This window comes from Dromiciops gliroides, chromosome 6 (genome assembly GCF_019393635.1).
Source record: "Dromiciops gliroides isolate mDroGli1 chromosome 6, mDroGli1.pri, whole genome shotgun sequence".
In the NCBI taxonomy this organism is placed as follows: domain Eukaryota; kingdom Metazoa; phylum Chordata; class Mammalia; order Microbiotheria; family Microbiotheriidae; genus Dromiciops; species Dromiciops gliroides.
In genome coordinates, this window is record NC_057866.1 from 109,298,715 (window position 1) to 109,314,314 (window position 15,600).

Genomic DNA, 15,600 nt, shown 5'->3' on the forward strand with positions numbered 1-15,600 from the left:
GTCTCTCTCCCTCTACTCAGACATCCCTATTCCCTGAAAAACAACAATACTGAAATTAGGCCTATTAATATTCTACAATGGCTTAGCTCTAAGTGTTCAAGTGAAAGGAAGTGCCAATTGATGAGCAAAGTTCATTGTGTAATTTTAAGAAATTATTATCAACCCCAACTTTAAGCAACTACCACTCTAGAATTCTTTTTTTTTTTACATATAAGGAATTTTATTTTTTCCATTACATTTAAAGATAGTTCTCAACTTTTGTTTATACAAACTTTACAATTTCAGATTTTTCTCCCTCCCTCCCCTCCCTCCCCCCTCCCCTAGACAGCAGGTAATCTGATATAGGTTATATCTTTATATCTATATATCTATATACATATACATATAGATGTATCTATACACACACATATAAAAAATATGGAACACTTCACGAATTTGCATGTCATCCTTGCGCAGGGGCCATGCTAATCTTCTCTGTATCGTTCCAATTTTAGTATATGTGCTGCCGAAGCGAGCACCACTCTAGAATTCTTAATGTATTTTATACAGATATGTAGCTGGTTCAAATACTTGTATCTAGAATAACATAAGAGGCTACATAGTAATCCATGACTCTGGCAAAAACCAGGCATATAAGACCAATGTAACTTCCTTCTATGACAATGTAACAAACTGACCATCAAGCATGCCTCCCACTCACCAGACTCTAGTGCTAGGCAGTAGAGACTACAAAGATGAAAGGGAAACAGTAGCTGCAGCAAAACATCTTACAGTGTATCTCAAAGAGAACATGGACCTATAAAGATACATACAAAATAGACACAAGGTGGGGGGGGGTAGGGCAGAGTGGAATCAGAAAAGGCTTCAAGTGGAAGGTGGCATTTAGCTGAGCCTTAAAGGAAATTAGGGATTCAAGGAGCCTGAGGTGAGGGAGAAGTGCATTACAGGAATGGGAGACAGCCAGGGCAAAGGCATGGCACATGCCATGGAGCCAGGTGCAAGAACAACTTGACTGGATTGCAGTAGCGTACATGGAGGAAAGTAACATGAGGTTGGAAAGTTCTGTTGGGGCCAGGCTCTAAAGGGCTTTAAAAGTCAGAGGAGTTTATATTTGTTTCTCAATATAATAAAGATCTAGTGGAGTTTGTTAAGGGAGAGTGGCATAGTCAGGTCTGTACTTTAGGAAAATCAGTTTGTCAGCTGTGGGAACGATGGCTTGGAATGGAAAACCAATTAAGAGATAACTGCAATAATCCAAACTGGAGAGAATGAAGGCCTCAAATACAGGGAAGGCTCTCTGAAAGGAAAAGAAGAGAGGGAGAGGCTAAAATTACAATATTTAACAACTAAGTAGATATATGGGGTATGTGGGAATGAAGAGCCAAGGATAGCCTTCAAGGTTGCGAATCTAGGTGTTTAGAAGGATGAACATCCCCCAAAAGAGAAAAAGTTCTATTTGTACAAAAAATATTTATAGCAGCTATTTTTGTGGTGGCCAAGAATTGGAAAGCAAAGGAATTCCCATCAATTAAGAAATGGCCAAACTGTGGTATATGGTGGTGATGGAATATTAGTGTGCTAAAAGAAATGAAGAGCAGGATGATTTCAGAAAGGCCTGGAAAAAGTTGTATGCATTGATGTATAGTGAAATGAGCAGAACCAAGAGAATGTTGTGCACAGACAGCAATAATGTTTGATGAGGAACTGTGAATGATAACCATTCTCAACGATACAATGATCCAAGACAATCCCAAAGGACTATTGATGAAACATACCATCCACTTCCAAAGAAAGAACTGATATAGATGTAACACAGACTGAAGCATGCTATTTTTTACTTTCTTTTTTTCTTTTATTCAAGTTTTCTTGTACAAAATGACTAATATGGTAATGTTTTGCATAATTGTACATGTATAACCCATATCTGATTTCTTACCACTTGGGGGAGGGAGGGAAAGAGGGATAAAAATTGCAACCCAAAACTATAAATAAAAATATTTATTACTTGAAAAAAAATTTTAAGTGAAGTGGAAAAGGATGATTGTATCCTCAAGAGAAATAAGTAAATTTAGAAGAGGAGTGGAGTTTGGGGACAACAATGAATTTGGTTTCTGATAGGTTTATTTTAAGATACAAATAGACAGACAGACTGAGAGATAGGTGATAAAAATAAGTATTTAGACAAACAGATAGTACATCCAATTTGAAATGTCCAATGGGTAGTGGGTGACATGAATTTCAGGAGTTAAGGAGAAAGACTAGAGCTGGAAGTAAAAGGCCACATGGATTACAACTCCCATTTTCTGCTTTTCTATCTTGATTTAAATGAAACATTTTATTTTCTCGCACATATAAGTCCAAAGAGCTACAAAGCATCTGTAGCTACACAGGAGAGGAATTGTCCAGGATTCAGAGTTAGGAGTGGGCCCTGGCACACTACATGGGCACCCTAGTGTTCCTTCAGCAATTAGTCTTATTCAGCTGAAGATCCTTCTTGATCTGGACCAAAAAAATCAAGAATGTGTTCAGAAAAATTACAGGGAGTAACTTATTGGTTTGGACTGCTAACATGTTACTAAAAATAAAACTGAAATTTACTTTGAACAATTAGAGAGGAGGAAATCATTGAGAGGGGAATTAAACTCTGCAAAACAGTACATTTTGACACAAAAACCAAATGTCTCAAATACAGTCCTGGGAATTAATAGCTAAGCCCAAATTCAGAAAAAAACGGCTTTTAGGTTGTAAATGACTACAAGAGATGGGGTGTTTGAGCTTTTTTTTCCTTTTTTTAAATAATGATATGAAAATTCAGAAAACAAACTGTGGTAAAATTGGGAATAAAGGTACTTCATTTCTAACCCTGGCTCTGTCACTCAGTAGCTGCCCCCTGACTGCTGTCTATCTCTATTAAATTGTCTGTACAATAAGGGAGCTAGCTCTTCTCTCAATGAGCTCTATAGCTTCTTCAATGTCTCATGTCTGTGATTTGTCACAAGATATTCTTCAGATATCCTTCCATGATAGTCCTATTCTTATGATTTCATGATAGACAGAGGGGACCACAAGTCCAAACTATGCCAACAGAAGTAGAACTCTTGTCGAAGTATGGAGCTGAAAAGGCATTAAGTGCAGCCTGTGATGTTTAAAATCTAAAATGTGGTCGCCTTAAATTAGAAGCTTCAGCACCAGTCTTTGGGCATTAAACATTTATTAAAGCATGGAGGTATTCACAAGGAGTTCAGAAAGTTAAAAAAAAGAAGTCCTACCTAGCCTAGAGTTCCAGTCTGGTTGGGTTCTTCCTGAAGTCCTCCTCCATGAGCCTGCTTTAATCAGGAACTCTCAGCAAGGTGATTGTGGAAGCTTTTTATAGGTCTGGAACAGAGGCGGTCCTTACACACTGCTTCAAACTGATTGGTTGGCGTCATCCAAATCCATTGACTTTGAAGGTGTTCTCAAGTTGAGTTCACAGTCTAGCTTCTGAGAACAATACCTTCTTAAGGGCTAGCCAGGTGTGATTACAATCCAGTTAACTTGAAGTAGGCTTAATCAGCAGTCAATCACTCTCACTTGATTCAATCAGTATAGATTAATCTCCAGGTGGGTCTTTGAGTATCTGCTAAATCCCATTATTTCATCACAAGCCCAACAACAACCTGTGACTACTGTTCAAAGACCAGTCTAGCCAATACTGGAAAGGATCATCACTAGTAGGGTGGGCATCAGGTGATTTTTTTTTTTTGCCTCAACAGCTCATAAAGCAGTGTACTAGGATATAGAAGGACACTGATTTGCATCAGTAGATGGAATATTCACACCAATGAAATAATAGATCATTTGAAATTTTGAAGCATTCCTCAAAATTAAAAATTTGTCACAAAAAAGGGTCAGACTTCTGCTTGTTGCCATCTAATCATCTAAACTGAAAAATAGGTTGAAGTAAAAGTCTGAAGCTAGTGTAACATATTGAACCAAGATTTAATAATTAGAGCATCCCTAACATGAAATGGACTAGGTCCAGATAGGATGTTCCCAGTCCCTAAAGATCTTCAAGCAGAGGCTGAATGGCCACCCACTGGGGATACTGTGAAAGTAATTTGTGTTCAAATATTGAAAACTATCTCTACATGTAACTGGAAAATAATAAAATACTTTTATGAAAAAAAGAAAGTAATTTGTGTTTTGGATAGGGACTATACTAGGTGATTGGGGTAGCTGGGTGGCACAGTGGATAGAGCACTGGCCCTGAAGTTGGAAGGATCTGAGTTCAAATCTGACCTCAGAAACTTACCAGCTGCATGACCCTAAGCAAGTCACTTAACCCCAATTGCCTCAAACATCTAGGGCCATCTCCAGTCATGCTGCTATATATCTTGCCATTGTACCAAGATGGTTCTGGAGAAGAGGTGAGGCTGGTGACTTTGCACAACCCTCCCTCACTTAAATCCAACTCACTGCAAGTCATGACATCACACCAAGGACAAAGGACAAACAATAACAAGACTAAATGATCTCTGAAGTTCCTTCCAATTGTGAGCTTCTATGATTTCTATATTACAGCACTCTGCTTTTAATGTACCATGTTTAGTTTTAGTCATTTTACTTTTAAAAATCGATGTGATGAAACTGGAGTTAGACAAACATTACACATAAAGGGACAGAAAATAATTTCTATAAAGGTTAAAAGAATGGAGAATAAAAGGTTAAGATGCAATTATTATTCTCTCAAGGACATGAATCATTGTTACAACAGGGATGCTATTCTGGATGTCTGTGAATTTCTAACAAGAAATGCACTTTAAACTAGGAAGACACTTCAGACAGATTAAAAAATGTAGTGGGAGGTGGGGAGGAAGGAGAATAACTAAACAAGAACATATAAGTACATTCAAGATAGAACTAAAAGTGTTTTGACCCTATTGTCTTAAATAAACTTTCAATATGGTTTTAACCCAACTCTGCTTTAATCCATTTGATCTTTCATTTTTGTACTAAATCAAAGTCTAAACTTAAATTTTATATGTATATATTATGTTTCTTCTTAGAATCTGTATGTCTTTGGGTTGAACTTTTACTGACTCCCTTGTTACTCTATTTTTTTTTCATTTTTAAGAACTTCTCTGCTCAGTCTGTTTCCAAAGATGAGTAGGGAAAAGGGGGAAAATACCTATATGTTCTAGAGTGCTTATGGAAGTTCTTTGTGGTGGCAAACCATTGAAAATTGAAGGGATGCCCATCAACTGGGGAATGGCTGAACAAGTTGTGGTGTATGATTGTGATGGAGTGCTACTGTGCTATTAGAAATGAGAAGCTGGGGGCAGCTAGGTGGCTCAGTGGATAAAACACCAGCCCTAGATTCAGAAGGACCTGAGTTCAAAGCCGGCCTCAGACACTTGACACTAGCTGTGTGACCCTGGACAAGTCACTTAAACCTCATTGCCCCACCCCCCCCAAAAAAATTTAAAGAAATGAGAAGTTCAATGATCTTGGAAAGACTTGAACAAAATAATGAAGATCGAAATGAGCAAAATCAAGAAAACATTGTATACAGTAACAAAAGGGTTCCTTTTTGCCTCTAGAATCAAATATAAACTGTTTCTCCTTTACCACCTAGCACCAACCTACCAGTACAAGCTTTCTGAATGTTGGTCTGCTTCCTTCATACTACCATATGGCCACACTGGCCTTCTGTTCACATATGACATTCCACATCAGACCTCTGGCCCCATGCATAGAATGCACTCCCCTCCTCACCTCTAGCTTTGAGAATCTTTGGTTTCCTTAAAAACCTTCAGTTAAGTCCTCTATGTACATGAGACTTTTCCTGATACCCCAGCTCCAGAGCCCCTCTCCCCAAATGACCTTGGATTTACTTTGCATATTTTGCATACTCATATGTGTGCATGTTGTTTTCCCAGATATAAGCTCCCCAAGGACCCAACTGTCTCAATCTACAGTAGTTCCCAACACATAGCAGGTGCTCATAAATGCACTAGAAAACATAGCATTTAATATTGTTCTATATCTCTGTAAATGTATATCATTTCTCCAGTGACACCATATGTACAAGTGAAGGTGATTTTTGCTTCTTAAGATCAAAGGAGGGGGTGGCTAGGTGGCGCAGTGGATAAAGAACCAGCCCTGGATTCAGGAGGACCTGAGTTCAAATCCAGCCTCAGATACTTGACACTTACTAGCTGTATGACCCTGGGCAAGTCACTTAACCCTCACTGCCCTGAAAAAAAAAAAAGATCAAAGGATCATAAATTTAGAGCTAGAAGAGACCTTGGAGGTCATCAAGTCCAAGCCCCTCATTTTATATATGAGGAAACTAAGAACCAGGCTCATAAAGCTAATAAGTCTGAGGCTGGATATAAACCCTCCTCTTCTTGATTCCACATCTAGCATTATATATATTACATCATCCCAATTCCTTTGTACTCCCAAGACTCCTACTATAATCCTTTTCCAAATACCAACAGTCAATAAAACACATTCAACAAATGGTTGAATTTCACAATTCCTTTATAGGACCTTTAAGAAAAATTAACATTTCTTCAACTGATAAATGGTCAAAGGCTAGTAGTGCAGTGGATAGAGAGCCAGCCCTGCAGTCAGGAGAACCTGTGTTCAAATCCAGCCTCAGATACTTATTAACTGTGTAACCCTGGGCAAGTCACTTAACCTTGTTTGCTTCAGTTTCCTCATCTATAAAAATGAGTTAGAGAAGGAAATGGCAAACTATTCCAGTATCTTTGCCAAGAAAACCTCAAATGGAGTCACAGAGAATCAAATACAACTGAAAAAACAACAACAAAGGATAAAAACAGACAGTTTTCAGAAGAAGAAATCAAAGATATCTATAATCATATTTTAAAATTCTCTAAATTACTATTGTTTAGAGAAATGCAAATTAAAACAACTCTGAAACACCACTTTTCACCTATCAGAGTGCTGAATATGACAGAAAAGGAAAATGACAAATGCTGGAGGGGATATGGAAAACTTGGGACACTAATGAACTATTGGTACAACCTAGTAGGTCTTTTTGTAGTGGCAAAGAATTGTAAATTGAGGGGATGCCTATCAGTTGGGGAATGGCTGAACAAGTTGTGGTATATGATTGTGATAGAATACAATTGTGCTATAAAAAGAGGGGAACGATTTCAGAAAAACCTGGGAAGACTTATATGAACTGATACAAATTGAACTCAGCAGAACCAGGAGAATATTGTATACAGTAACAGCAATATTGTAATGACGATCAACTGTGAAAGACTTAATGATTCTGATCATGACAATTCTCTAAGATTATTCTAAAGGACCCATAATGGAAAATGCTACCCATTTCCAGAGAGAGAACTGTTGAACTCTGAGTACAGAATGAAGCATACTTCTATTTGTTTTCTTTATTTTTCTTGTTTGTGTGTGTGTGTCTTTTCTTTTGTAACATAGCTAATATGGACATATCTTTTGTATGACTTCCTAAGTATAATCATTATCATATTGCTTGCGTTCTTGATGGTTAGAAGAGGGGTGGGAAGGAGGGAGAGAATTTGGAATTCAAAACAAATTTTAAAAATTTACATGTAATTGGGAAATATTTAATGAAATAAAATTTTTTTAAAAAAAAGAAAAATTAAGATACTATAAAGCTGAAGGATTTGATCTAGGCCAATTAAGATGATGCCATTCTTGGGCACTAGAATTTTCCTCTGAAAAATGCTTCACACAGAATAGCAAATGTGTCATAAACACAGTAAAAAACAAACAGATCGGCAATGAATCTTTAGTTGTCTTCTATGAATGATCAGAACTCAACAATGAAAATTATTCACAGAAAAGAAGAAATGAAGAAAACCTCATTTACTCTTTCTATCTCAATGCTAATAGTTTGAGGAATCTAGCTTCACAAATACTAAAGTTTATAAAAAAGAGTGAAGAACTAGCACAATCCAGAGAACATATTCAGTCACTTAGTCCTGTGCCACTGAAGGGCCCATTGTAAATAGCTTCCTAAAACAAAAGAATTCACAAGCAAATAGGACTGACTGCTGACATCAGTGTGGCACTGACGCATCTGTCTATTTGCCTTCAGTTGCTAGGATTCAGTCAGCACATTTACCTCCAAAGCTTGAAAATGTGCAAATCTTTGATGTTCCATTGATTCCATACTAAAAGAGGATCCATGCTGCCAAACACTTAAATACTACTTTGAAACCAAATCCATATTATTAGTGACAGCTTGTTAAAAAGTGACAAGAAAAATAAATAAATAAAATTTTAAAGTGCCAAGAAACAAAAAGTACTAATTAAACTCTATTTTAAAAGGGTTTTTTTAATGGTAGCAATGAAATAAAGAAAAGAAAGGCATATTTTCAGTTATTTGCCAAAATGATAAACTTCAAAGTACCAATCAAATCAACAATTATTTATTAAGCACCTATAAATACAAAAAAAAAGGAACAATCCCTCACTCTCAAGGAATCTATGTCCTAACAGGAGAGATAACATGTATCTGGTGAGGCATACAGAACAAAGAAAAAGCAAAAAACAAGGTAGTACTAGACATGGGCAATTCTTGAAGGGTCTCTGGTGGGGAGCTTGGAGAAGGTAGAGATGGAGCTGTATCCTGAAGGAAAAGATCAATTTCATGAAGCAACTAGAGGGGAAGCAGGGGGCATGCAGAGAATGAGTCAAGCTGGTGCGCAGTCTTGGAAATGGGAAATAGAGGGTCATGTGTGGCAGAGAGAAGGCCAATTAAGTGGTACTGTATAGTACAAGAAGGGAGATAATCTAGAGGCTAAGACCAGACTACAAGGGGCTTTTAGAGTCAGAGGAGTTCAAGTCTTATCCTAGAGGCAAGAAAGAGACATGTAGTTTATTAAATAGGACAGTGACATAGTCCAACCTGCACTTAGGAAAAAGCACTTTTCACAGGAGTGTAGAGGATGAGCCTGATGAGGCAGGGAGATAGAGAAGGCTGCCATGATAGTGTGTTCCAGAGGTGATGAGCCTGAACTGGATGAGAACAGTTTGAGGAGACAGAAGATTTAGGTTGCAGAGGTAGAAAAAAATGTAGTAGGTGACAGGCCATGTGAGATGAAGGGCAGTAAGGAGGCCGGGCTGATCCAAAGATTACAGAGCTAGGACACTAGAAGAATGGTGGTGCCTTTGACTGAAACAGGAACATTCATAGAAAGAGTAGTTTGGGAAGGATGAGAAGAATAGGAAGAAGACAGTGAGTTCTGTTTGAGATATACTGAGTGTGAAGTGTCTAAAATGCCCAACAGGCAGCAAGTGATGTGGGACTGGAGCTCAGGGGAAAGACTAGGGCTCAACATAGAGAACTGGGAGTAATTGACATAGGCATAGCCATCTGAACATAACACATAAACTTTGTCCATCCAGAATCTTTTTGAATATCACATAACAAGAAAATGCATGTTAAGTAAATGAAAAATAAGAGAATTTTGTAGGGTTGTCTTAAATTAAGCCACTTTTTAGAAATTAGCCTGAAGATGAGAGGCCTGGTGGCTTCTGAAAATGCTTTTTCATCCCTAAACACTATTACTGGCGGGTTCCACACTCAAGCTTACCCAATGGTCTAGAGAAAGAACAGGAAACTTGCAATAGTAAAAGTGCTAAGAATGAACAAAGGTAGAATTAAGAGAGGTGAGAGATCCCTGATCCTAGGCATTCTGAAGAGGAACAGTAGATATCCTTTGCCTCATAGTGATGCAAAGGAAGTTGGCCAACTGTCTCTACATGCCCTCTAGTGGGCAGGAGGTATTACTAAAGCTTTTTACTTAGAATGAAAAGCACAAGACAGTGAGCCAATTTGCCAATAATAACTTTCAAAACTCAAAATTTTTCCTCTGATTTATATGTATATATACATATACACACACACATATATGATCACAAATTCTCATGAAGACCATACAAACTTCCTTAGACCATCATATTGGCTTCCTCTCACATAGAACATTAGAACTACAAACCCTTCAACTTCAAAGTTCTTCATACTCTGAAATAAACCTCACTCCTACGGATCATGTGTTTGTCCTGTAACTTTAGTATTTTAGTGAGTATATATGCATATGGATATGTATTTGCATCTAGTCATCTTTCTTCATTCATCTATCCTCTGTTGCTAGTCTTTCCTTAAAGCTACCTGGAACATATTTATTCCCTGCCCCACTTTAAGTCCTTTCCTTTTCACTTTTCTAAAAATTCCTGAAATTATATATTCTCCATGAACACTCTTAAATAAGTGGGAATATGGGAGGAATTAAAGAGTTCATTTACCAAGGCAGCTAGGTGGCACAGTAGATAGAGTACTGGCCTTGGAGTCAGGAGGACCTGAGTTCAAATCTGACCTCAAACACTTGACACTTACTAGCTGTGTAACCCTGGGCAAGTTGCTTAACCCTCATTGCCCTGAAAAAAAAGAGTTCCTTTACTATTGCCATCTGCAATTTCATAAAGAATTAATTTGCTAATATGACTATCTTGAAAGTAAGAATAAAAAGATGTCTAGCTTACCTTTTTAAAAAGTACCTGTCTGCTCGCCCTTGAGCCAAGTAAAATATCATCTGATATCAGTTCTTACTCATTTGGACAAGTGGCTTTGTACTTAACTATTCCTTTTGAAAATCTGATGAAGCTATTCTTACCTGTGTATAGAGAATGAATATCCAAGAGATGCTAAAGGAAAATGAATGTATTTGTCAAAGTGTGGATAATGGTAACAAAATTTTAGGGTTTTTTTTCTATTTAGCCTTTAGTATGGGACCAAACTCTGCTAAAATATCAAGAAACAGTAACAAGACAATCTTTTTTAAAAAAGTTATACCTCTAGAGAAGTGTCGGTTTTTTAAATATCACATCTAAGGAAAGAATTTGGTATCTGAGGACAATCCAAGTTAGCAGTCACAATATTTTGTAGGAAAAGGAACATGGAACTGAATAATTTACTCCAGAATCATTTGCATTGCATCCTTGGTCACATCTGCCATTTTCATGGATTTCATTCAAATAGATGTCTGTATACTGAGGAAAGAAGTTTACTTGTAACACATGTGGAGAGATTTTCAAAGGACTATACAATTAGAGCAAAATTCCTTATCATATGTGGGTCGGGTTTAACACTCAGCTACTTAAATGAGCCATGCTGAAATGGGAGGAAGGAGAGAAAGAAAGGGAGAAAGGGACAGGGAGAAGAGTGGAGAGAGTGAAGGGGAGGGGAAGAGTGGGAGAGGAAGAGAAAAAGAGGAAAAGGGAGAGGAGGAAAGGAAGTGGAGGAAGGAAGAGAAGAAAAGCAGAAAAAGAGAGGGCCAGAGAGGAGAGAAAGGAGGGACAAGGGAGGTGTGGCTGAATTGGGTGAAGAGTAGCATCTTTCTGCTTTTTGAGGGAGCTCATGTTGTAGCATTTCTTACTGTTGTGCAATAAGCTCTATGTTTGCTTCAGTAAATTTCAAGTTAATTCAATCAACCTTTAAGCACCAGCTATGTGCAGAATACCATCACAGACACTGGGAAAAAGGAAAATGTTACGTCAGGCATAGTCCCCACCTTTATGAAGAGTTCCATCTAATTGAAGGAGGGGGAGGGGAAGGAGGAGGCTGTTCACAGGATCATAGACATTTAGGCCATTATTAATATCCTTCAAAGATATTAGGCTTTAGAATTTAAATTTAATGTTTCTTCTTCCTTGCCTGCTCTTTTCCGAGCAGAGTCAAAGTCTCCCTTCTTTAGGAATGGCATTCTACTGTTATTCAAATAATACTATAGGGGGCAAGTAGGTGGTGCAGTGAATAAAGCACTGTCCCTGGATTCAGGAGTACCTGAGTTCAAATCCGGCCTCAGACACTTGACACTTACTAGCTGTGTGACCCTGGGGAAGTCACTTAACCCCCATTGCCCTGCCAAAAAAAAATAAAAATAATACTATAACATGTCATTTATTTTAACATCACTATCTAGCACCTTACTATCTGGAACAGTCTAGAACAAGTGAACTGGGGCAGCTAGGTGGAACAGTGGATAAAGCACTGGCCCTGGATTCAGGAGGACCTGAGTTCAAATCCAACCTCAGACACTTAACACTTACTAACTGTGTGACCCTGATCAAGTCACTTAACCCTCGTTGCCCACCCCACCCCCCAAAAAAGAAAAAGTGAACAGGTAAGAAGTAAAACAGCATTTGGTATAGGGAAAAACAGTTCCTGACACCTCAGTTGTGCCCTCCCACAAAGAGGGGTAGGGAGACATTGTTTTTCAACACAAATATACTAATATTCTTGGTGATGAGCTCAAGTAATCAAGAAAAAAAGTTTAAAATTCTGGTCAAAATATTCTCTTTAAGGAGGTTAAGAAGTATGTAAAACATTTTAGAAAGATTTTTCTCCATATTTTATTTTAATTTTATGTTTTGTTGTTCAAGGGAGTAAATTTTACTTATCTGGAAATGAACTTTATTTCCTGAAGAGGCTTATGTTGTGCTTACCTCTATAACATTCTTTAAAGTGCTATTAAAAAGTTTAAAAGTTGGTTTTGAATTTGAATAGTCTCCCTAAAGATAAAATAGGGCTAACCATAGGGGTTTCATATCCATTCAGGAAAATGAAAGAAAAACAATGCACTCTTTTTTTTTATTAAAGGATTCTCTGGATACTTAGAACTCCAGAAGGGGAGAAGTGCAGGGTGGAGTTTACCAGCTGGCCTATCTTGCTGCCACCCCCAAATCTGGCCTTCTACTTCTTGCCAATCAAGTAAACTGTGATCCACAGGCCTGCGGCTTAGTTATCACACTACTCTGAAGGATATGAATCTGTTTTGTCCTCTTCCTAATAATCTTTCCCCTCCAACCTGAACACTAGGGATGAAGTAATTGGCTGTCCAAATAGAATACACCCATCCATGTCAGCCCTACCCATGTCCATCCCTCCCATCCTTATCCCACTGCCCTCCCCTTTCATTTCTGCCCAATTGGAATCTATCTTCTAGTGTTAATCATCTCTTCTATTATAACTCTTCTTCTATATTCCTCCTATCTTCTCACAATCATGGAAATTTCTCTCTTCCCGGGAGACACTATAGCCTTTACCATCCTCATCAATACTGGATATATCTTCTCTCAGGATAAGAAAGAGTAGGCAGTAGGCATGCTTCTTGCACCTCACTGTTGCTTCCAGACCTTTCCCCTACCACCATCATTCAGCAAGCTCTCCTTCTCTGAGGTTTCCTGCATGCAGATATATATCATCCTAACCAGGACCTGGGGACAACTATCGATTTTATTTTTATTTTTATTATTTATTTTTCCTTTCTCAAGTTCAGTATCTGCCTGAGTGTTCCCCTCCAACCTGGCTGCACCCTCACCTGGAAGGCTCTCGGTGCCTATGTTGGTGCCCTCCAAACCCTCGTGCATCCCAGTTCATCATTCACCTCAGCCACATCCAGGAAAGGTCATATCCAGAAGATCTCACCATCAACCATGGATGTTCTTCTTCCATTACTGAAACCCTTTAAGTTGCTTTATCTGATCACAATTTCCTATCCTTTTCATCTCATCCTTACACCTTTCTCTGCCCTGACCCATGACCTCTGATCCCTCTCCCAGGCCATCATCCTTGCTACATATGACCTGACTTTACTCTCTGCAAAATATTGACTCTACAGTTAACCAGGTCAACAGTGTCCCTGAATCCCTTGTCCTTTTCATCCCTGTATTACTCCCATCATCTGCCCTCTCCATAACTACCCACACCTGGCTGAACGTGCAGCACCAGTCACGTCGCTATGCCTACTGGACCCACCACCGCCTTTATCTAACTTCACCCTGCTACATGCCAACACTCTTACTCCTCCCTCACTCCACAACACCTCCATCTCTTCCACTGTCTATAATGGTCCCTCCTCCTCCCTCTCAAAAAAGAAGCTGGGCTTCACTGAAAAAGACTGACTCTATCTCATGGGACCCTCTTCTCATAACTTCTATCCTTCAGATCCCTTCAATGTCATCTCCCACCCTCTTTTCCTTTGCTCTCCAGCCTCAGAGGAAGAGGGAGCTCTTCTCCATGCCAAGGTCAATCCCTCTATTCTCATACTCTTGATCCCATCCTCTCCCAACTCCTATGTTATTAATTTTCACTCTCTTCTTACCTAGTGACTCCCATCTGGCTGCCTACAAACATTCTGAGTCCCCCCCCCTCCCTGTTCTCCAAGACTCAGCCTGAGACCTTTACTGATTCACCCTATAATAGGGGATAGTGGCCAGTGCTTTGAGCATGCACGGTGTTTTCTGCCTCCCACATATCTTTGTGGAGCTTCCAGAAATGTGTGGTGACACAAATGGAGGGGTTCTGCACCCACTTTGGAGCATTGGTGGGCATTCTGTAACTATTTCCTATCTTCTGACTACCTGGTGAAGAGTTTTTTCATTGACTGCTGAGTCAGAATTGAATATGCAGTTAAAAGGCACAACCAGGCAAAATCACCTTCTCTCTCCCTGGCAGCCTGGAGGGAAGAGGAAGAACTCCTTCCTCTAAGCGTCCTGATAGCACAGCCCTTCTGTCACCTGGTTGCCATGTCTATTGCTTTATTTAGACTTCCTTGATCCTAGGTGAAAGTCTGAGATAGAATGACCCCTGTGAGCCTCCCAAAGTCCAGCAGTGAGAGCCCATAGCACAGTCTGCCACAGCCTCAGCAGCTGAGGAATGAGCTGCTCAACACAGGCCAGAAGTGAAGCCATCCAGCAGATGGCCTATAAACAAGGAAACAAATAATCCATTGGCCATAATGTGCCTAGAAATAGGCTTGGTTGGGGGAAAGCTTTGTAGTTCACCAGTTTAAATTTGAGCTCACTCTCTCCAAAAACTGAGGTGCTAGAGGAGAGTGGTCCCCAGTTCTGGGGGAATGTTTTATAGCAACCACTTTATAAGTTTTATTTCATTCTCTTCAGGCACTGAGGTATTAGAGATGAGTGTATGTTCCTGTTCAGGGAGACTTTTGTATTTCTTTCTATATATTTTCAGTAAATATCCCTCTGGAAAGGTTTATTGATGATAATTGGTTATCAAAGAGATTGCTCAGGCAGCTAGGTGGCGCAGTGGATAGAGTACCGGCCCTGGAGTCAGGAGTACCTGAGTTCAAATCTGGCCTCAGACACTTAACACTTACTAGCTGTGTGACCCTGGGCAAGTCACTTAACCCCAATTGCCTCACTAAAAGAGAGAGAGAGAGAGAGAGAGAGAGAGAGAGAGAGATATTGGTCAATATTCTTTTGAGGCAGTACTTTGGAGAGAAGCCAGTGGTAGAGCATATAGAGCTTTAAACCTGAAGTTAGGGTGAGAGTTCTAGAGAACTAGAGGCCTAAATTCAAATCAGTTCTCCGGCACTTACTAGCTGTATGACTCTGGACAAGCCGCTTAACACAGCCCCAGTTTTCTCATCTATAAAACAGGAATAATTATAATGACACTTAGCCCCCGGGGTATTGTGATAAAATGAAATATTTGGAAAGCATTCTGCAAACCTTAAAGTGCTATATAAATGCAAACAAATGCTATTGTCATTAATTACTGGTTAGCTTTTA

The 15,600-nt window shown here is 39.1% G+C and overlaps 1 protein-coding gene and 1 non-coding gene across 3 annotated transcripts in view; both read right to left on the reverse strand.

The window, feature by feature from the left end:
- Window positions 1–15,600, reverse strand: part of PDE3B (phosphodiesterase 3B) — a 169,224-nt gene that overhangs the window by 140,653 nt on the left and 12,971 nt on the right. The gene's annotated exons all lie outside the window — the stretch shown is intronic.
- Window positions 412–518, reverse strand: LOC122733156. The gene has a single exon (XR_006353749.1). It is a non-coding gene; the product is annotated as a U6 spliceosomal RNA (small nuclear RNA).